The sequence below is a fragment of the Mustela nivalis genome (genome assembly GCF_964662115.1).
Source record: "Mustela nivalis genome assembly, chromosome: 7".
In the NCBI taxonomy this organism is placed as follows: Eukaryota; Metazoa; Chordata; class Mammalia; order Carnivora; family Mustelidae; genus Mustela; species Mustela nivalis.
Window position 1 is genome coordinate 144285626 of NC_139026.1, and position 20311 is coordinate 144305936.

The following is a 20311-nucleotide window of genomic DNA, read 5'->3' on the forward strand; positions in this document are numbered from 1 at the left end:
CCTCTCTGGAAAAACACTGAAGGATACACACCCTATAAAGGAAGGAGGCATAGATCAAACCAGTGTTCTGATGCATCAGAGCAGTAGGCTCCCAGGATGCCAGAGAGGGAACTGGAAGGTGACCAGGCATAGAGCATGGCCAGTTTGTTCTGGGCAGGTCAGAGGGCTCTAGGAGGTGTCCTTCAAAAAGCCAAAACTGACAAGATACCTGATAGAGCTGACACGGTTGTGAGGAGGTTTAGACAATGAATGGAGTATTTGGGGTTAAATTTGTGGAAAGTAGAGATAGCTAAGCCATGAAAGTGGAGATGATCATTAATTACTAGAAACAAGGATAATAAAATGTACATGGAAGTTCATCATATTATATTACTTGTCTCACCTGTGGACAGCATTCACATAGTTTCAACAACAGGTACAGAGAAGATTGATAAAGCCGAAATTCATTGTATCAGGAGGAGGGTGGATAGTAAGGGTGTTTTAGATGCTTGGATAATGTGGTGAAAGAAAGCCAAACCTTGGTTTCCACTGTGGCCATTTCCTAGATTATGCATCAATCTAACAAACTAAAAAGCAGCAATATAACTGTTTTATTTAAAAAAAATGGAAACAAACACATGAAACAAATTAAGATCGGTTACTCTGAGAAATTGGGGAGGATGTTGGGATACTGTCCTTTTCCTGATAAGCTTTGTAGAAATCTTCACATCTTTGAACCGTAAGCAACTATTTTTATGAACAGCAAACCAGCAAAACATCTGCATCCTAGGCACAACTTTTAACACTGCAACCAATCATAGAAGTCCCTTCAGGGAGCTCTAGGTCCGTTGACATGTAGGGAGCAATGACCCCTTGGCAGCTTCTGGTCATACCCTCTAGGAAGGTAGAGCCGCTCTTCAGAAGGTGGCGGGTGAATGATTAGGAATAAATTCATCATCTCTTCAGCTGGCCGAGCAAGATGTTTTCATACAACTCTTTTGCCACCACTGTTGAGCCCCAGGACATTTTGACATGACCTAAAAAAGATACCATTAAGCATTTAGCTATTTTTATTCCGAGCCTCATGCTCAACAAACATCCTCTCCGCTCCCCATGGGCTCAGCCCTTGCTAAAACTCCCCGAATCCCATCTAAGGAAGATTGCAAGGGAAGGTCAGCAAGAGAAAAAAGACTCCAGTTGTCTTCTGGATAACACGTCCTCTGTTGACATTTCACAGGGTGGCATTTGGACACAGCATGATTAGAAAGAGCTCCCTTAACACGGGATATCAGCAAGCCATGAGCATCCACAGGGGAGAAGAAGAAACAGGGCAGTTACCCGTCACAGAGTCGGAGTGCTTTGGGGGCTAAGACTCCACTCGGCCTTGTCATTCGAGAGCTGTGTGGAAGCAGAACCGAATAAGGAACAGTGTTCAGCTTTGGAGTCACATCAATATCCAATTCCCCTAGCAACTTGTCCTGTGACCAATTCTCTGCATTTCATTCTCCTCGTGTGTAGAATAGAAATAACTATTGTGTTACAGGATTACTAAAAAGGTAAAACAGGACTGCTGCAATTAATTGCCGAGACCCACATCTTAGTCATCTTGGATGACTTCTGCAGAAGACACTGCTCGGCACATGGGAGATCTAAAATAAGACCCTGTCAAGGGAACATACGTTGAACTGATGGGCACAGAGCCAGGTGATAGGAGGTGAGCATTAGAACCTTCTCTTTCCCCTCTCACAGCAACCTCACCCCCGGCCTTCTAGACACAGAGGAAGGGAGAGCCTCTGACATTTAATGCTGTGTCTGAGTCAGTGGCACAGATTGAATGTGGATGAAGGTTGCCAGTTTCAGCAAATAAATGATACACAAAGTCCAGCTAAACTGCAGATTCAGGTAAACAAGCAAAAACGAAGACTTGGGACATAACACTAAAAAAATCCTGGGGTTTACCTGAAATTCAGCTTTACCTGGGCATCCTGTCTTATCTGACAGTTCTAATCTGTATAAACGTCCTCTGTCTCAGCATTCAGCACTTGCTCTGTGCTCGTCTAGGGGAGGAAAGTGGTAAGAATTCAGAGCAGGGCAGCTGGCAGGCTGGAGGATTCAGCCGTGTGTGCACACCTAGCAATGTCACTGGAAGACTCAGTTGTGTGTGCGTACGTTGTAACGTGCTTGGAAGGCCCAGCCATGTGTGCACACGTCGTGACGTGATCGTAACACCTCACGGTGTGTGCACACTTAACAATGTGTTTGGAAACCCTAGTGTGTGCACACACCTAGCAATGTGACCGGAAGCCCCAGCATGTTTGCACACCTAATGATGGGACCGGAAGACCCCGCTGCATGTGCACACGTGCTGATGTGATCTTAAGACCCGGCTGTGTGTGTACACATAACGGTGAGCGTGGAAGCCCCAGCATGTGTGCACGCATGGCAATGTGATCAAGCATCTGGGGTGACACAGCACTGCCACATTGCCCCCTGAAGCCCAAGGGCCCCACGACACACCTCTGCTGGATGGAAACCTATGCCTGGATAGGACGAGCATTTGACGCATGCAGAAAACTATGCAACGGATTGTTTGCTCCCGGCTGCCTGGCAGCCCGCCCGCCATTCTCTCAGGTGTCCTGAAGAGAGAATCTTGAGATGCCTCCTCTGTCATTGCTGCTTCCCCTTCGCTTGGGGACCCCTTGACCAGCCTGATGCATAACGCATCCCACGGTGAGTCTGGATTACTCGTGGCGAGTCCTGTGGGTTCCATACATGGCATTACTCAGCGGAGCAGCCAGGCCAGGGTTTCCTTTGCTGTTCAGATCCGTGCTTGTTCTATGGGAAACACCAGGCTGAGCTCCTCGCCGCTGTGGGGTGGCCTCAGAGTTGGTCTTTCGGGTTACCCTGATGAAACTCAGTGGGAAACCACATGAGACATCTCCCGTCCTTCCCCGGTGACACATACCTTCCATTAAATTCAAGCCAGCATAGTCATAGTAAGTGCTGCAAGCCCTTTCCAAAATCCCCTATGAAATAACCAGACTCAGTGCCCAAGTCCCCTGGCCAGAGACACACCCCACACTGCGGCACTGCCGGGGGACGGCTGCAAACAGGCTTATACTTGAACCGCAGGTAGGAAAACAAGTCCGTGCGGGAACAACCGAAACTTCCCTTCTGCCAGGAAAGATCAGCAGAAACTATGAGTAGGGAAAAAAAAAAAAAAAGAACTTCAAGGTAAATGGAACGGTTTCAGCTTAAAGAAAGGCTGATTGTTTTCACAAAAATCCCCACAGACCTGGCAGCGATGATTAAAGATGTGATTTCTGAGGATCAGGACATGGAGATTTCAGATGACTATGCCAGCGACCGAGCCCTGTTTAATGCAGGGAGGTAAGCAAACAGTAGAAATAAGTAAAAGCTGTTAAGGCAGATGTCTGTTTGGCTGACACATATGTTATTAAAAAACAAGAAAGTCTATAGCCAGTTGCCGCGAAGCATTGGTCTCTGCTCCCAACCATTCCCATTAGTAATCGTGCACAATAGTAATCACCATCCATGGAGAGCTTTCGTCCAACACGTCATGGTCTCCACTCTGCGTTGCTCTCCAGTGGACAGACATTCACTGTGGAGGTAACTCTTCTCTGGCCTTATCAGAAGTCACTGGCGTGGGGAACCTGCTTCAGAGAACTGTTAATTTGCTACAGAGGGACAACAGGACACTAGGAGACCCCTTCCTGATGCCCTGCTGGTTGGACACCTGCTTGCCGCCCTGGAACTCTGCCGGCTGGAAGGGGGACGGGGAAGGAAGGGACACGCTGTCCCCCGAAGGCGGGTCCTGGAAGTTGCACCCACTCCCACTCGTCCAAGGGGGTGGCCCTTCAATCACCTGGGTACCCACGCCCGGGGGGAAAGCTGCCTTTATTCTGAGTCGCTCTGTGGTTTCACGGAAATCAAAAGCTCTATGACTGACCCATTCGTTTGCTCTGAAAGACATGAAACACGTTAATGGCTAGAGCTTTCGAGGACACACTCCAATGTACTCTCATAACCCTTGGTGGATTAATGTGGTCACTGATTTATATTTAAAATCACTTATAAAAGGTAATCTGTTAATTTAAGAAATATTATTTGCACTTCTATTTCATAAAGCATTAGTTAAGGGTCAAGCTGTTCATGACTGCCCTAGAATGTCTAACAGTATCTATGGAAGAACCTTGCAATTATCAATGGAATTTCCACTGTCAATTATTGTTTGAATCATCACTGCAATCAAGGAGGTGATTCTATCTATTTGGGTCCTGTGTAGTTGAGATGAACATGAATTCTTGGTCTTGCTGAGTGAATCAAGTCCTTGGAGATCAGAAAATCAATCTCTTCGAGGGGCCGTGCACCAATCTCACTCTGAAAAGAGAAAGGGCGCTGGTGGTCTGTTCTGTCGTGCTGTGTGAAGTCAGGAACACAGACCCATGTTGACCGTAACTCCGTATTCTGCCTTCTCTAGTGGTAGCAGAAGGAAGGTAGAATTCATCACAGCCATCTCCTGATGGGATCATCCTTGAAATCATCCTCGAAATAGTACAGCCTGGAGGAACAGGAGTTAAAATTTCTAATTTTATTAATTTGATATGTTTTATGACAACATAACCTAAAATGACTCAATGGTACTCTTCGATAATAAGTCTAGAGTAGGGATTCTTCTGTCTGGCTGGTTAACATGGTCGGCTGGGCAAATCTGTTTTGAGTTAGAGACTCCTGGGCCCTACTCCTGTAGGGCGTACCGAGTAGGGATTTCTGGGACAAGGCTCCAGAATCTCTCATTTTTCCAAAGCTCCTGATGAGACTTTGAGGCAGCCAACCTGACATTATTCCTTGGAACAAGATTTGGGAAACATTGGCTAAAACTTTCAAGAATATCCTCCTCAACATTTGGAGGGTGGGGTCAGAATTTAGGAGGCAATGATCTTCGGCCTCCGTGGAAGAAAGGACACTTGAATAAGTAAGATGTAACTTAGAAGCTTTAGATCAGTTTCTCTTGTTTTCTGTTTGGTTTTGATTATGCAATTTTTAAAAATTATTATTATTATTATTATTATTATTATTATTATTTGCAGCATGCATATTCAGGGATGCATCTCAGCTTGAGTGCCTCCCAAGATCTGGTGGATCTTCTTTTCTTGCCTGTGCCCTCCTGCGTTCTCATTCCCATGGCAATAAACAGGCTGCTACCTCCCGGGGATCATGTTATCTTCCCTTCACTTTTATAAATGCACAATTGAGTCCCTGGATCTTGATTTAGGACTGAAATTTGGCAGAGAGTTCAACTGCTCATTTATAAAGCGTGCAGGTTATCAGGTAAATCAGTGACCTCATATATCAAACTCTTGGAAGGTCCTCCCACCAACGCCCACCGCATACCTGACTTATTTGAAGAGTACATCGCAGTTCCAAAATGAAAATGTTATTCTGACTGAATGGGGAATTTACAGAAGGCCACCTTCCTCTTTCTTCCAATGACAGTTTACTTAGAAGACGGTCTGGAAAACACAGGAGAGAATTTTTACGGTCAGCTGCGTCACAGAATTTGCTATCCCACCTTCATCGCGCAAGCCTGTCTCCCTTGCTCAGGACGGACGGGCTGTCAGAACGGGGTGGGGAGTAGAACTGAGTGTGGTGGGTGGGGGAGGCAGCTCCGGAGCGCTCTCCCTGCTGGGAGTGGAGGGGCGCTGCCTGCCTCCATGGGTTCTGTTTGCAAGAAAGAGGAAGACACAAGACTCCGTTCCTAACCCATTCCTCTTTTTCTCCCTCAAAACCCTCTGCTTCTTTGAGGTATAGGACACCATCGGCCCCACATTTCCCACTGAAGACAGGCCGTTCCCCTGGGAAGCCGTGTTTCTGGTGAAGCCCAACCAACCACCTTTCCCCTTCGCCGTCCTCCCCACCCCCAACAGCTGATCCCGGAGAGACAAAACCATGTAGGCCTCCATGTAAATTTACACTCACAGAGCCCAAGAGGGCCCTTCCCACCACCCAGCAGTCCCCGTGTGTCTGCCAATTGCTTGTCGTCTAGTCAGGAAGGTCTTAGAAATCACTTGAACTTTCCTCGCTTGTGTCTTCCTTCTGGCTGGTCCCTCTTCTCATCCGATCACTGGGTTAGGTTGGAACTGGTTCGTCTGGTCTTGCCGACTCCAATTTCTTGTCGCCGTCTTCAACTGCCTTCCAGTCCAGTCAGGCTGCGTCCCCATTAGCCCTGAGACCTTCTGCCTATGCCCCGTTCTCTCACCAGGGGTCTCCGAGGATCTGACTCTTCTCTCCCTGTCCTTCCTGTAGATTTTCTCCTCTACCAGCCCCAGAGCATGGTTTTCCTCTTTTTTGCCTTCACTTTTTTATTTTTTCGAAGTGATTTCGTCCTTTTCTCTCTGTGCTGATCTCCAAATCCCTATCTTTAGGCACTCCCAGCTCCCTGCCTGACATGTCCTTCCCCGGAACGCATAGACATCTCGGAAATGATATTCCAGATTGGAGCAGTTAGTTTCTAACCTTTGCTCCCAAATCACTTCTGTTTTTCTTCATTTTCCTTATCTACACTAAAAGCCAAAGTGTCCCTGATTTCCTATCTTCTTTCAACCCCACATACGTATTTTTAAGGGGAAATTAAGATTACATGTAATGAAAGTGTTAGAAATTTTTAGAAAAAATATATGTCAAACTAAGGCAGAATGAAATGAAAACTCACGAAGCCATGATACACGGTGATTGAATTGGAAAGTGTCTAACGCTAACAATTTGTATCAAATTAAGAGAGTACAAATTTTGCAGTGAGAGCCCATCTCCAAAAATATTTATGCCAACTGGGCATTCCAAGGGTAGAAAGACCACAAGCTCCATTTAGGTTTTCAGAGGTGAGTTTTGCCAAAAGAACCTTGAACTGAACCTTGAATTGCATTAATATGCTCAAATCGCAAGAGAGCATTGAGCTTTTTAATGGGATATAATTAAGTTTCTTCCTGGAGGTTTGATGATGCCACTGGGTCAATGTTTTTCTTGAATAATCTGGCTTCAAATACCTTTTCCCCTTCTCATGCTAAATGCAAGATAAAATAACAACGAGGGTTGCCTTTGAGATGACCATAAATAATAGTCAAGATGCTAGGATGACGGCAGGTGAAGGGAGAGACTTAGAATCACACACTGTGGCACAGAGGAGTCTGTGACAGCGATCGCCATCCTGTGGGCTCCAAGTGCCTGGTGGCTGTGAGGGAACGTATATGGGGGAGAAGGGAGGACATTGTGTCGTAAAGAAGAGACCATAAATCCAGATGTGACCATTACCTCACAGGTGTGGATTCCTCTCCTCTTTACTCTGAAACGTGCAGAATAAAGTTTATAGCTGAATTTAGGAATCACATGTTTTTTCAAATGACAATTTCTAAATAATCGCAAAATAATGTAACTGATCTCCTGAGTTGGTTCATGAGATTCTTGAACCTCCACAAGGAAACGTGACTTCATACCTCATGCCTCGGAGTAGAATAAATTTCAGATGAATCTAAGACTTAAAGGTAAAAATAGAAATGAGTCCGTGAGAAACGCCCAAAGGAAGATATTTTTAAAATAATCTTGAGGGCACCTGGGTGGTTCAGTTCGTAGGTGTCTGGTGTTTGACTTCAGCTCAGGTCGTGATTTCAGGGTGGTGAGTCTGAGCCCCGTGTCAGGCTCAGTGCTGGGCAGGGAGTAGGCTTAAGATTTTCTCTCTTTCCCTCTCCCTCTGTCTCCCCTCTCTCAATAAATAAATGAATGAATAAATAAATAAACTCAGAACAAGGAAGTCTTTTTTTTTTTTAGAGATTTTATTTATTTATTAGACAGAGAGAGAGAAAACACAAGTAGGCAGAGAGGCAGGCAGAGAGAAGGGGGAAGCAGGGTCCCTGCTGAGCTGAGAGCCCGATGTAGGACTTGATTCCAGGACCCTGAGATCATGACCTGAGCTAAAGGCAGAGGCTTAACCCACTGAGCCGCCGAGGCGCCCAAGGAAGACTTTTTAAATATGGCCTATGACCCAAGATCTGTGGGCAAAAAAAGGGAAAGAAAGATTTCCAAGTTGTGCTCCATATAACAAAACCGTATGTGGAAAACTGCCATAGTCAACATCTCTTGGGACTGATGTTAGAAAGGGCTCATTTTATCAATATATAAAAAGCTCCTGACATCAATAAGAAAATGCTCAGAACTCAGTAGATAAAAGGGCACATTTTGTGATCAGTTGAAGGACAGGACATACAAATAGATCTTAAATAAGTGAGAAGATACTCAAGCTCATTTAGAACAGTGCAGATTTAAACCTCATGGAGATATTTTCTGCCAGTCCTATTGTTAGAGCACAAAGGGTGATGATACACATTCTCTTGGAAAATGTGTAACATAATAGAAAGTGCCCTACGGCCCTGGCAGAGATGAACTCACATCTAGACCATGAGAGTTAGCTATAGCAGAAAGATTGTAACTGTGGCTACCACTTTATCTGGCATTTTCACGTTTAAGAACATATCCCATAGATGTAATCCACACCTGTGTGAAGTAGATTTTCTCATGGGCTACTCATTACAGCATTGTAACTGATGGCACTGGGTCAATGCTTTTCTTGAATAATCTGGCCTCAAATACCTTTTCCCCTTCTCATGCTAAATGCAAGAGAAAATAACAACGAGGGTTGCCTTTGAGATGACCGTAAATCATAGTCAAGATGCTAGGATGACGGCAGGTGAAGGGAGAGACTTAGAATCACACACTGTGGCGGGTTTCAGGATGGCAAAACACTGGAAATGTTCAAAATGCCCATCACTAGGTCCATAGTTAAACAAGTTATGAAAATCCACAGAGTGGAATGCTAGGTAGCTCTTAAGCGTGGGTAGGACTCTTTTTGTAAAAATATGGAATTATTTCTTATTTTATACTGTTAAGTGGGGGGAAAAAAGCAGTATGCAAAATAGCACACATGGTCTGTCCCCATTTGTGCAAGAGGAGAAAAACACATCTCTTCTCCTATCTATGTTATAGATAACATAGCTTAGAAACAGTAAATGAGAATCTGCTGATACTGGCTGCTTCTGGAAAGGAGAACATGGTGGACAAGGGGAGGTGTTTTTTTTTTTTTTAAGATTTTATTTATTTAGTTGACGGAGAGAAATCACAAGTAGACTGAGAGGGAGGCAGAGAGAGAGAGAGGGAAGCAGGCTCCCTGCTGAGCAGAGAGCCCGATGTGGGGCTCGATCCCAGGACCCTGAGATCATGACCTGAGCCAAAGGCAGAGGCTTTAACCTGCTGAGCCACCCAGGCGCCCGAGAAGGGGAGTTTTTATTGTGTATCTTTCTACATATTTGCATTTTTTAAGAAAAGAGTTTTATAAAGCAAACAGACTAGAACAGGTGTTTGACAACCACGTCTTTGGTATGTTTCCTACTTTGAGGCGCAATATTAAGAGCTTGGAAGGAGATGTGGTTTGCTCAGGGTCAGGTACTCGGTGGTGGGGCTGGAGTGGGGTCTTTATGCCTGATCTAGGACTCTTGCCCACATCGACCACCAGACAGAGACAGGGCAGCTAGGAATGCTTGGTTTCAGGATTTAGAACCAAACACTGTGACCACAGTCATGGAGACCAGGAGACAGGGAGCGTGTCCAGGAGCACCCGGTGAGTGGAAGAAGCAGGTAGCATCGTGTGCAGAAGAGAGGAAAATAGGAAGAAAGCGGAGCTGGGAGCGCAGTGAGGGCGGTGCAGGGGCAGCTGGTGTGAAGGAAAAGGAGGGACTGGAAGGTTCTTCTACAGAGTTCGGGTGTGTTCACCTGGGGGCACTGGGTTGTTGGGCAGGAAATTTTCGCTCGCAACCCATGTGAACAAATGTGGCCTTGGATTTGGAAAGAGAGTTCTGATTACAGTGTGTGCAACGGACTCTCGATAGAGAGACCCAGGCAGGCCAGGTCGAGGCGGAATACAGACAGGGCTGCGATGTCGCGCCACAACTTTTAGCAATAGGGGAGAGTTCATCTTCCCATACTGTGCACGGACAAGTGAGGGTTGATAACTGCGTTCGCATTAGTACCACATCTCAGGAACACTGGGTCGCTGTGGGAAAGCTTTCCATCTCTAAGAACGACTCGGTTTGGAAAGATTATCACTGATGTTGATCTTGACCACCATAGAAAGGGATCCTTCCCAATGCCCACCGTGTCATCAAGTGATTCTCTTTCTTTATTAATTGTGTGCTGTTGTGATGGGTAATTGCATGTGTCATCTTGGAGGGTCTTTATGGACGAGACTGACGTTTGAATCGGTGGACTCTGAGTGAGGCGCACTGCTCTCCCGATGGGGGCGGGCTTCCCCCAGTCAGCTGAAGGCTGAGTTAACGGATGTTTCCTGGCGTCCTCGGGCAAGAAGGAGCTCTGCCGGCAGCCAGCTTTCATCTGCACCTCCTCTGCCCCACGACCCTCCTGGATCTCTGCCTGTGACCCACACCACAGATTTGGACTTGCCAGCTTCTATAATTCTGAGTCAATTCCTTACAGCCAATCACAAATGAAATCATGTATTTAAGAATTCATGTAAAAAATTTATATCTTATGGATCCTATTGGTTCTGTCTCTCTGGAGAACCCTGACTAATACAGTGGTAACCCCTCACTGCATCTCGGATAATTGGATTTTATTTTTCCCCTTTTTTATAAATAAGTAAAACTCATTTTTTAAGCACTTAAAAAATACTCTCTAAAATGATAAACATCAAAAGATACAGAAAAACATGGCCAGATCCCAAGCATACAGCTTGGCGAGTTATCCCAGTGTGAGTAAGCCGGTAGAGCTGCCTTTTGGCTTGAGGCAGGGTATATGCATAGAAGAGAGATGTCCACTTCTCTCCATCCACTTCACCTGGCTCCCCAGAGTGACCTCTGTTCCCAATAGCCAGCACCCTAATCAGTTGCTATCATTTTGAACTTTGCACGGACAGAACAGCAGGTAGACCTTTCCATCTGGCTTCTTACACTCAGCGTCCGGCTTGCGCGTCACTCATGCTGCTCTGTGCTTTGGGTATGTGTTCATTTCGCGGCTGCGTAGACTTCCTGATGGACATTTGAGCTGTTTCCAACTGGGGGCTGTTATGAGAAATGTTGCTAGGGACATCCTTGTATCCGTTTTTGGTGACATATGTGCACATTTCTACGGAGTATATACCCAGGTGTGGGATTGTTGGGTCACAGGATGTGAGTCTATTAGAGCTTTGCCTATAGCGCCAATATGTTTCCCACAGTACTTGCACCAATTTACAACCCGAAAGGCAGAGTTCCAGCTGCTTCACATCCTGGCCAACACCTGTTATGTCAGTGTCCTTATCTGAAGGCATCCCGGTATAAATGTAGATATATGATATTAGGCTGCCTCATCACATTTGAATGTGAGATAACCAATAAGCACTTTTAGGGTAAGTGTGCCCCAAGGACTGCGTAGGACACAAATCCATCAAAAACTACTTTCTGTTTAACTGAAATTCAAGTTTCACTGTGTCTTATATTTTCAATTGTGAAACTGGGTGATCTTACCTTGGTAGATTGATAATATCTTCAAACAAATTCTTATTTATGTATGTTTTTCCATAATGTGTGTCATTGTATGGAGTCAGAAGGCAGGTCAGAAACCAGATAGTTGGGTATTGTTTGAAAAAGAACTCTCACTGTTTTGGCACACACACAAAAAATGTTTTAAGATTTCATTCACTTATTTATTGAGAGAAGAGACCGGGGGAGAGACTCTCAAGGAAACTCCTAGCGGAGTAGAGCACCCAACACGACACTCCCTCCCATGACCCCCAGATCATGATCTAAACCCAAATCGAGAGCCGGACACTTCACTGACTGAGCCACGGGGGCCTCCTTGTCAGAAAAGGGTTCACGTGAGAGGTCTGGAGGCCTGGGCATGCCTCATTGCACCTTTTTGCTGTTGTTGTTGTTTTGTTCCTGATGTACTAAAAACCAGAATAAATACTGGTCAGATGGAGATAAATGAAAGAATCCAATGTGTGCCAAAAGTACAGCCACCTCACCGCCATTTACCTGTGCGGTTACCTCGTGGCACCATGGCCAGTCTTCCGGGGACTGAGGGGCACCAGCTACCGTCGGCAGGTGCGTAGAATTCTCCCAGCACGCCGTCAGCAGCTGTGTCTAGTTCTCTCTCTCTGTGTGTCCCAAGACGTGGAATTGTTAAGTTCTAAGGTGTTTCCTTTTGCAGGTGGACTTTCTCTCCTGACTCCTTGGGAGCTGGCTGGCTTTGTCTTGCCCCAGGAGCAGGTCTGGAGATCATCAGTCGCGCTCACTGGTACCTACCAGAGCGAGAACTGTAGGCCCACGTTAATTGTCCTGATAACAGTCACCAACGGTAGCCGCATGAGTTATGAGTGCTGCAGAGTGAGGACTCGGACAGCCCAGGCTATTTTACTGTTCTGAAGTCATAATGGGTTGAGGACACTTTACTGCTTAAAGAATGGAATGATCAGTAGCTTAATTGAGCTGAACATAAACGGCCCTATTTAAATCTCTTAAAATCTGCAGAGGAAACAAATCTCTCCCTTGTTGAATGTTAAATTGAAACAAATTGTGAAAGGATTTCTCTATGTTCTTTTAGCTTACTTTACCCCTGCTACCAAATCAGAAAAAAAAAAAAGCCTTATAATAAAAAACAGGGGGGCTCTACAAGTAAAATATTTAGTAGGATGCAAAACTCAAGGTAAGTTTTCTTAAAAAATAAAAAGAATTCTAGCTTAAGGAAGTTTTTGAAGGTCCTGAAATACCAACTAATTAAAATTACTCAGAGGAAATCATATAATCCAATGACGCGGTTTTTATATTTACAATTAATTAATCTCGCTTTTCTAAAGCACAGGCTACTCCCAGATTGCTGCCTTACCTTTTTCTTTAGGACACGTTTCAAGCTGTCAAAGACTAATTAGGTAAATCATCACTAGTATTTTGGAATAATTTATCTCTTATTCTTCCCTTAGGTCATTAGGAGATAATCTCCATTTGTCCCCCTCATTCGCCTTCCCAAGCCTCTAGGCTAATTTTTTTTAAATGCAAATTCAGTGCTCTGCCGGAGTTATGGGCTCTCTCTAAGTGCCTGCCTTTCCTCAAGGAGACCCTGGACAGTTGTGGAGACACACACCAGCCAAGGGACCTGTGGAATCCCCCAGAGGGTGATGTCTGGCTCCTGGGAGTTTATCATCTCAAATCTGTTACCTGAGATGGGAACAGCGCTTTCCTTCCCTGAAGAGTAGGGAATCAGCTGGAGAATCAGCCTCTTGACATTTCCCAAGAGTGAGACGTCATGGGAGGCACCGCGTTGAGTCCTTGCCTCTGTCCGCTGCCCGCTTCCATGTCATGTGCCCATGCAGACCGTGTGTTTGTGGGCGTCTGGTGGCATGCTCACGCTGTGATCTGTCTTTCCAAGTCCAAGTCTGAAAGCATCTGACCTTCTGCACCATGCCCAGATCGCCCTTGGAAGGCTGTCTCTGTGCCCGTGTGCTCCGTGCCCAGGGGTGCAACCCCTGCCGCCGCACACCCTGGTGATCATATTTCGTTAGTAGCAGCGAGTTCCCATCACCGGTAGCTCAGTGTACGGGGCTGCGGAAAGTGTAAACACACGCACACGCATCGTTTAGGAGTGTAAGTCAAGGTTACTGAAACAAAAAAACAGGATGGCTTTTTTGGATGCCCAAATTGCATTATTGGTTGGATGCATAACTTAATGCCACGTGTGTGGTTGCAGATCCTAAATTTTAACTTTGTCCCGACAGCACATGATAGTGCTCCTAGAGGATTCTCCACGCGGGCATTCTCTTCAACCGGGGAAGCGAGGCATGTGTTCAACGCGTCCTTGGTTGAGTCTTCTAAGAGCGACATTCGTGTTCATGGAACTGTGTGGTGTCTTGTAACCTTCTTCCCCGTTCTCTATTTATAGTGTACACATTTTTGCCAAGCCTGGGCCAAGAACTATGTCAAAAATCCAAGCAATGCTGCTGTGTTGAATTCCCGAACACAGATCGCTGCTCCTTGGCTTTGGTTTCGTAACCGTCGTGTCCTCATGAACTGAAGGTTTAGGCTTCTATTTTGAACCAATCTGTTAGACTCATTAGCATTCCTGGTCGCTTGCCCTACGTAGCTGGAGCTGCTTCCCTCTTTAGGTGTGAGAGCAACAGCTGTGGAAAATATTCAAATTAAACTGGTGACCTTGTTAGCAAGGAACCTGTGAGCACATTTACCTCCGCCGCACTGTAATCTATAAAAATATAATTTGGCCACCGAGCTAGTAAAATGGGTTAACAATTATTTTTATCGTCTGGGCTGTTTTGTTGTGTCATTCCGTATTTGTTATTCAGATTGCCATAATAAGAACAAGGCGTTTTACCGTTCTCATTACAAGCCATAGAATGTCTAACCCAAGCAGTGATTTAGAAGAAAAATTGGAGAGTGGGAAGTGGCAATAGCACTAAGTTTCTTTTACGAGTAAAGTAAACAAGGATAGAAGAGCCATTTCTAGCACCGTGGCACTGGGTCGGGCCCTCTCACCCCACCACCCTGGGGTCGCCTCTCCCCGCTGCCCCCTCGCTGCTCTCGAGTCTGTCCAGGTGCCTTGGGCCAACACTCCAACATCCACTGACAGATTCTGGAAGTCCCTTTCTTGGATGACGAGGATGCAGAGAACAGAGCACACTTTCCCACATACGGAACAGACCGTCTCTGTTTCCAAGGTGCCTTGCTGCGGATGAGCCGGCAGCGCTGCAGACTCTGCTGCTAACCCGCCAACTGGTTGGTGTTCTTTCTGTAAGATAGGTACTAGTCCTTTCGGCCCTGTGCGCCTTCCTCCTCCAGCAGACTTCTTGGAGAGCCAGCCCCCTGAGGATTGCCTTTCTGGGATTCCATGCCCCGTCGAGGCTGGGCACAGCCCCTCGACTCCCATGGGTCTGCCTGTGTCCATTTCTGCCCCAGTCCCATTGGCCTGGCTCCTCTCCATGGAACGAAGGTGCCTGGCTACTTTCCATGCTGCTGCCTGCCACCTCTCTTCATGCTTCTCTCCACTGTGCTGACGCCACTCGTGGCAGCTCCACATGGTGTAGCCCAGGGACCCAGGCTGGAAACCATTTGTATCTTTTCTTTACACCATCTGTTTTCACTTATTATTTTTTTTTAAGATTTATTTATTTATTTGACCGGGGCGGGGAGAGAGGGGGAGAACACACAAGCAGGTGGAACAGCAGAGGCAGAGGGAGAAGCAGGCTTCCCCACTGAGCAGGGAGCCTGATGTGGGACTTGATCCCAGGACCGCAGGATCATGACCTGAGCTGAAGGCAGAGGCTTCATCCATTGAGCCGCCCAGGTGCCCCAGACCATCTGTCTTTAAATACTTTCCCAGGCAACTCAGAATGAGTGGTTGTGAGGATATCGATATAATTGTATTGATTGATGAAGTGTGCACAGATATTGCTAGGAAATAACTCTTTCTCCTATCAGCTTGGTGCTTGTTCAAGTCATTTCAGATTAGCTTTGATTTCAGATGTACAGTATGCTGAGTACAAACTTTCCCAAGGACAGGTGACCAGGGTAGACTGTAAGGACAGCAGATCAGAAATCTTGAAGCTTCACATTCACCATGGAAGTAAAATGGTACACACACACACACACATTGATTTTTTTCTTCCTTTCTTTCTCTTTCTCTTTCTTTCTCTCTTTCTTCCACAAGATTCCCACTGCTGATAACTGTCACGGCAGCTTACAAACCTGAATAAAGTTTATCCATCTCTCCCAGACAGTTCCGAGGGGCTTGTGGGTTCCCGGAAGAGGAAGCAGCTCCCCAAGCGCTCCCCACCCCACCTTCTGGGCCCCACATCTCCACCACCTCATTTCCATGTGGCTCTTTTCTGTCGCAGCGTCACTCAGAAATTCCAGATGGTTATCGTGGAAACCCGCCTTCCCATCTGCTGCTTGGAAATTAGTTTCCAGGGGGCTCTTCTTGCTGTCCCTTCTCATGCGCTGTGTGTGCTTGTGTGTGAGCGCATGGGTGTCTGTGCACACATATGTGGCCCTGTACACACAGGACACACAGGTGTGTTTCGGACCAGTGCAGAAGCACGCAAAGCCATAAGGTCAGTGTCTGACACATCACCAGTATTTTTCAAAGAAGAGGGAAGGTCAGGTAATGGCTCTACTGGCACCAGAAATTAGTAAAAAGGAAACAGTTTTCTAAATTTGGAGTGGCCTTTGGAATGCAGTAGTCCTATCCAGTTATCACTAATTTTGACCTCAAATTTTTAATATAAGGAGTCTTCCTTCCTTCTTTCCTTCCTTCTTTCTGAGAAGGAGAGAGGTGGGGGCAGGAGCAGAGGGAGGGGAGAATCTCAAGCAGGTGCCACACCCAGCGCAGAACCCCAGTGAGGCTCCATCTCCTAACCATGAGATCATGACCTGAGCTGAAATCAGGAGTCGATGCTCAATTGGCTGAGCCACCCAGGTGCCGCCAAGGAGCATTTCTTAAAAGTGTGTCCACCTGATGTCAATAAATGTAACTAAAAATTAAGGGAATATTTAAAAATAGGTTCAATGACTAAAAAAATCCTTGTGAAATCCTGTTAAATGTGATTAAAATGGTTTCTTCTTTGTAGGGCTCAGCAGTGCTTCTAATCTGCTGGCTGGCTTCATGACTCTCTAAGGGCTTAGAGGACATGGCAGGGGTCTATCATGGACTATAGTCCTTCATTATTTGACCACAGAATACTTTTTTAAGAATAGTGTTTTTAAAAAAAGAAAAAATCACTCTGGGAAAGATAAGCCTGGAAAATCCAGAATTACCAAGGGTCGTAAAGGGTTTGTAGAGGGGACTGCTAGAACCTTCTCCCGCATCCCCAGGTGGAAGGCTCTGCTGTGTTGTGTACCCACCTTCGTAACAGTTCAGCGCTGATGTTGATTGATGTCCCAGATGTTTTCTGATGCCTGTCTCTGAAATTAAAAGGTGGGCATTTTCCATATAGTAAAGCTCCTTAAGGATATATTGGAACCTCCATCCCAAGGGAAACTGTCTGAAAGACACCTTCTTTTCCTGTTTGAGTTCATCAAAGAGCTTCATATATCCTGCCTTTATCATTTTATGGAGGATTATAATGGGATATACAAATATACAATAAACCTGACACCACTTATAGTCACCTTTCCTATGAGAACGGGTCGAGATGATCATAAATCGGGATGTTTCCTTCCGGGAGAAGCTCTCATGAGCCTCTGGGAGCCACGGTGCTCTTGCTGGCTCAGGGGAGACATTGGGATTCAAGGCCATCCTCACCTGGTCTTAATAACACCTTGTAGCAAAATTAATTTACTCTTAAAATTCCTGTTGCCATAACAACTTGGCGCTGCTGGTCATGTGGCTTAATGAGATTCTAGAAGAGAAACCTTCTAGAGGGATGAGGGCATGGAGGGAGACCACCCACCTTGAAGCGCTTGTGTGTAGATGTAGGTTGAGAGCCGGGGCGGGGGGGCTTGCTGGGTAAGGAGAGGCGCGGACTTTCATTTCTGTCTTTGTTTTCCTTGTTCTTTAATCCTAAGGCAGCCCTTACTTCTCTGCTCCTTTCCCAGGGTTTGCCATCGGAAGCAGTGCATTGCAACTGGGTGATTCCAAGCATGAAATAAAATGGAGATTATTTTGATTACAAAAAAAAAAAATAAAGATTACTGCATATCGACGTGTTTCTCCTTTTATTATGCAGCCTGCGAGTATGGCCCAAACTCATCATACGTGGAACAGGAAATGCAGCTGCGGTAAATCTCACTTACAGTAAACTTCACTTGGATTTTGCTTGCTGACACTGTATACACTGTCCTAAAATACGAGACATCGGCTAAAAACCTGAGTTTGAGCTAGTCTTGTATCGGGCCACTGCAATCCAAAAGTCACTTTTCTTTCAAGCTTTGTAACCCATTCCTTCCAACAGAGAATTGAAAAATGACCTTTATCCCCACTCACGATTTTGGATCTCTTCTAATTTAGTTAAAGCATATTTTCCTGGGGTTGTTGCCACCCTTTTAGTATTTTACTTGCCCCTTCATTTACTCTTATCTGGCCAAAATGACAAGACGTAAAAATTCAACGCAAAAAAAAGAACAAGAGGCAGTACCAAAGGCTAGGGACCTAATCAATACAGACATCGGTAATATGTCAGATCTAGAGTTCAGAATGACAATTCTCAAGGTTCTAGCCGGGCTCGAAAAAGGCATGGAAGATATTAGAGAAACCCTCTCGAGAGATATAAAAGCCCTTTCTGGAGAAATAAAAGAACTAAAATCTAACCAAGTTGAAATCCAAAAAGCTATTAATGAGGTGCAATCAAAAATGGAGGCTCTAACTGCTAGGATAAATGAGGCAGAAGAAAGAATTAGTGATATAGAAGACCAAATGACAGAGAATAAAGAAGCTGAGCAAAAGAGGGACAAACAGCTACTGGACCACGAGGGGAGAATTCGAGAATTAAGTGACACCATAAGACGAAACAACATTAGAATAATTGGGATTCCAGAAGAAGAAGAAAGAGAGAGGGGAGCAGAAGGTATACTGGAGAGAATTATTGGGGAGAATTTCCCCAATATGGCAAAGGGAACGAGCATCAAAATTCAGGAGGTTCAGAGAACGCCCCTCAAAATCAATAAGAATAGGCCCACACCCCGTCACCTAATAGTAAAATTTACAAGTCTCAGTGACAAAGAGAAAATCCTGAAAGCAGCCCGGGAAAAGAAGTCTGTAACATACAATGGTAAAAATATTAGATTGGCAGCTGACTTATCCACAGAGACCTGGCAGGCCAGAAAGAGCTGGCATGATATTTTTAGAGCACTAAACGAGAAAAACATGCAGCCCAGAATACTATATCCAGCTAGGCTATCATTGAAAATAGAAGGAGAGATTAAAAGCTTCCAGGACAAACAACAACTGAAAGAATTTGCAAATACCAAACCAGCTCTACAGGAAATATTGAAAGGGGTCCTCTAAGCAAAGAGAGAGCCTACAAGTGGTAGATCAGAAAGGAACAGAGACCATATACAATAACAGTCACCTTACAGGCAATACAATGGCACTAAATTCATATCTCTCAATAGTTACCCTAAATGTGAATGGGCTAAATGCCCCTGTCAAAAGACACAGGGTATCAGAATGGATAAAAAAACAAAACCCATCTATATGTTGCCTCCAAGAAACTCATTTTAAGCCCGAAGACACCTCCAGATTTAAAGTGAGGGGGTGGAAAAGAATTTACCATGCTAATGGACATCAGAAGAAAGCAGGAGTGGCAATCCTTATATCAGATCAATTAGATTTTAAGCCAAAGACTATAATAAGAGATGAGGAAGGACACTATATCATACTCAAAGGGTCTGTCCAACAAGAAGATTTAACAATTTTAAATATCTATGCCCCCAACGTGGGAGCAGCCAACTATATAAACCAATTAATAACAAAATCAAAGAAACACATCAACAACAATACAATAATAGTAGGGGACTTTAACACTCCCCTCACTGAAATGGACAGGTCATCCAAGCAAAAGATCAGCAAGGAAATAAAGGCCTTAAACGACACACTGGACCAGATGGACATCACAGATATATTCAGAACATTTCATCCCAAAGCAACAGAATACACATTCTTCTCTAGTGCACATGGAACATTCTCTAGAATAGATCACATCCTCGGTCCTAAATCAGGACTCAACCGGTATCAAAAGATTGGGATCATTCCCTGCATATTTTCAGACCACAATGCTCTAAAGCTAGAACTCAACCACAAAAGGAAGTTTGGAAAGAACCCAAATACATGGAGACTAAACAGTATCCTTCTAAAGAATGAATGGGTCAACCGGGAAATTAAAGAAGAATTGAAAAAAATCATGGAAACAAATGATAATGAAAATACAACGGTTCAAAATCTGTGGGACACAATAAAGGCAGTCCTGAGAGGAAAATATATAGCGGTACAAGCCTTTCTCAAGAAACAAGAAAGGTCTCAGGTACACAACCTAACCCTACACCTAAAGGAGCTGGAGAAAGAACAAGAAAGAAACCCTAAGCCCAGCAGGAGAAGAGAAATCATAAAGATCAGAGCAGAAATCAATGAAATAGAAACCAAAAAAACAATAGAACAAATCAACGAAACTAGGAGCTGGTTCTTTGAAAGAATTAATAAAATTGATAAACCCCTGGCCCGACTTATCAAAAAGAAAAGAGAAAGGACCCAAATAAATAAAATCATGAATGAA

General features: G+C 45.0%; 2 long non-coding RNA genes across 5 annotated transcripts; one reads left to right on the forward strand and one right to left on the reverse strand.

Annotated features, from left to right (window-relative positions):
• Positions 1 to 571: 571 nt before the first annotated feature.
• Positions 572 to 3765, reverse strand: LOC309868778. Of its 4 annotated transcripts, XR_014313839.1 has the most exons (5): positions 3530 to 3765; positions 3275 to 3352; positions 1939 to 3176; positions 1318 to 1377; positions 572 to 1016 (listed from the first exon to the last, which is right to left on the reverse strand). It is a non-coding gene; the product is annotated as an uncharacterized lncRNA (long non-coding RNA). The 4 variants fall into 4 exon arrangements; XR_014313841.1 differs by having other exon boundaries at positions 2497 to 3352; positions 3530 to 3752; XR_014313842.1 differs by having other exon boundaries at positions 1939 to 3352; positions 3530 to 3752.
• LOC309868779 lies at positions 3303 to 5215 on the forward strand. Its single transcript, XR_014313843.1, has 2 exons — positions 3303 to 3369; positions 5091 to 5215. It is a non-coding gene; the product is annotated as an uncharacterized lncRNA (long non-coding RNA).
• The last annotated feature ends 15096 nt before the right edge of the window (positions 5216 to 20311 follow it).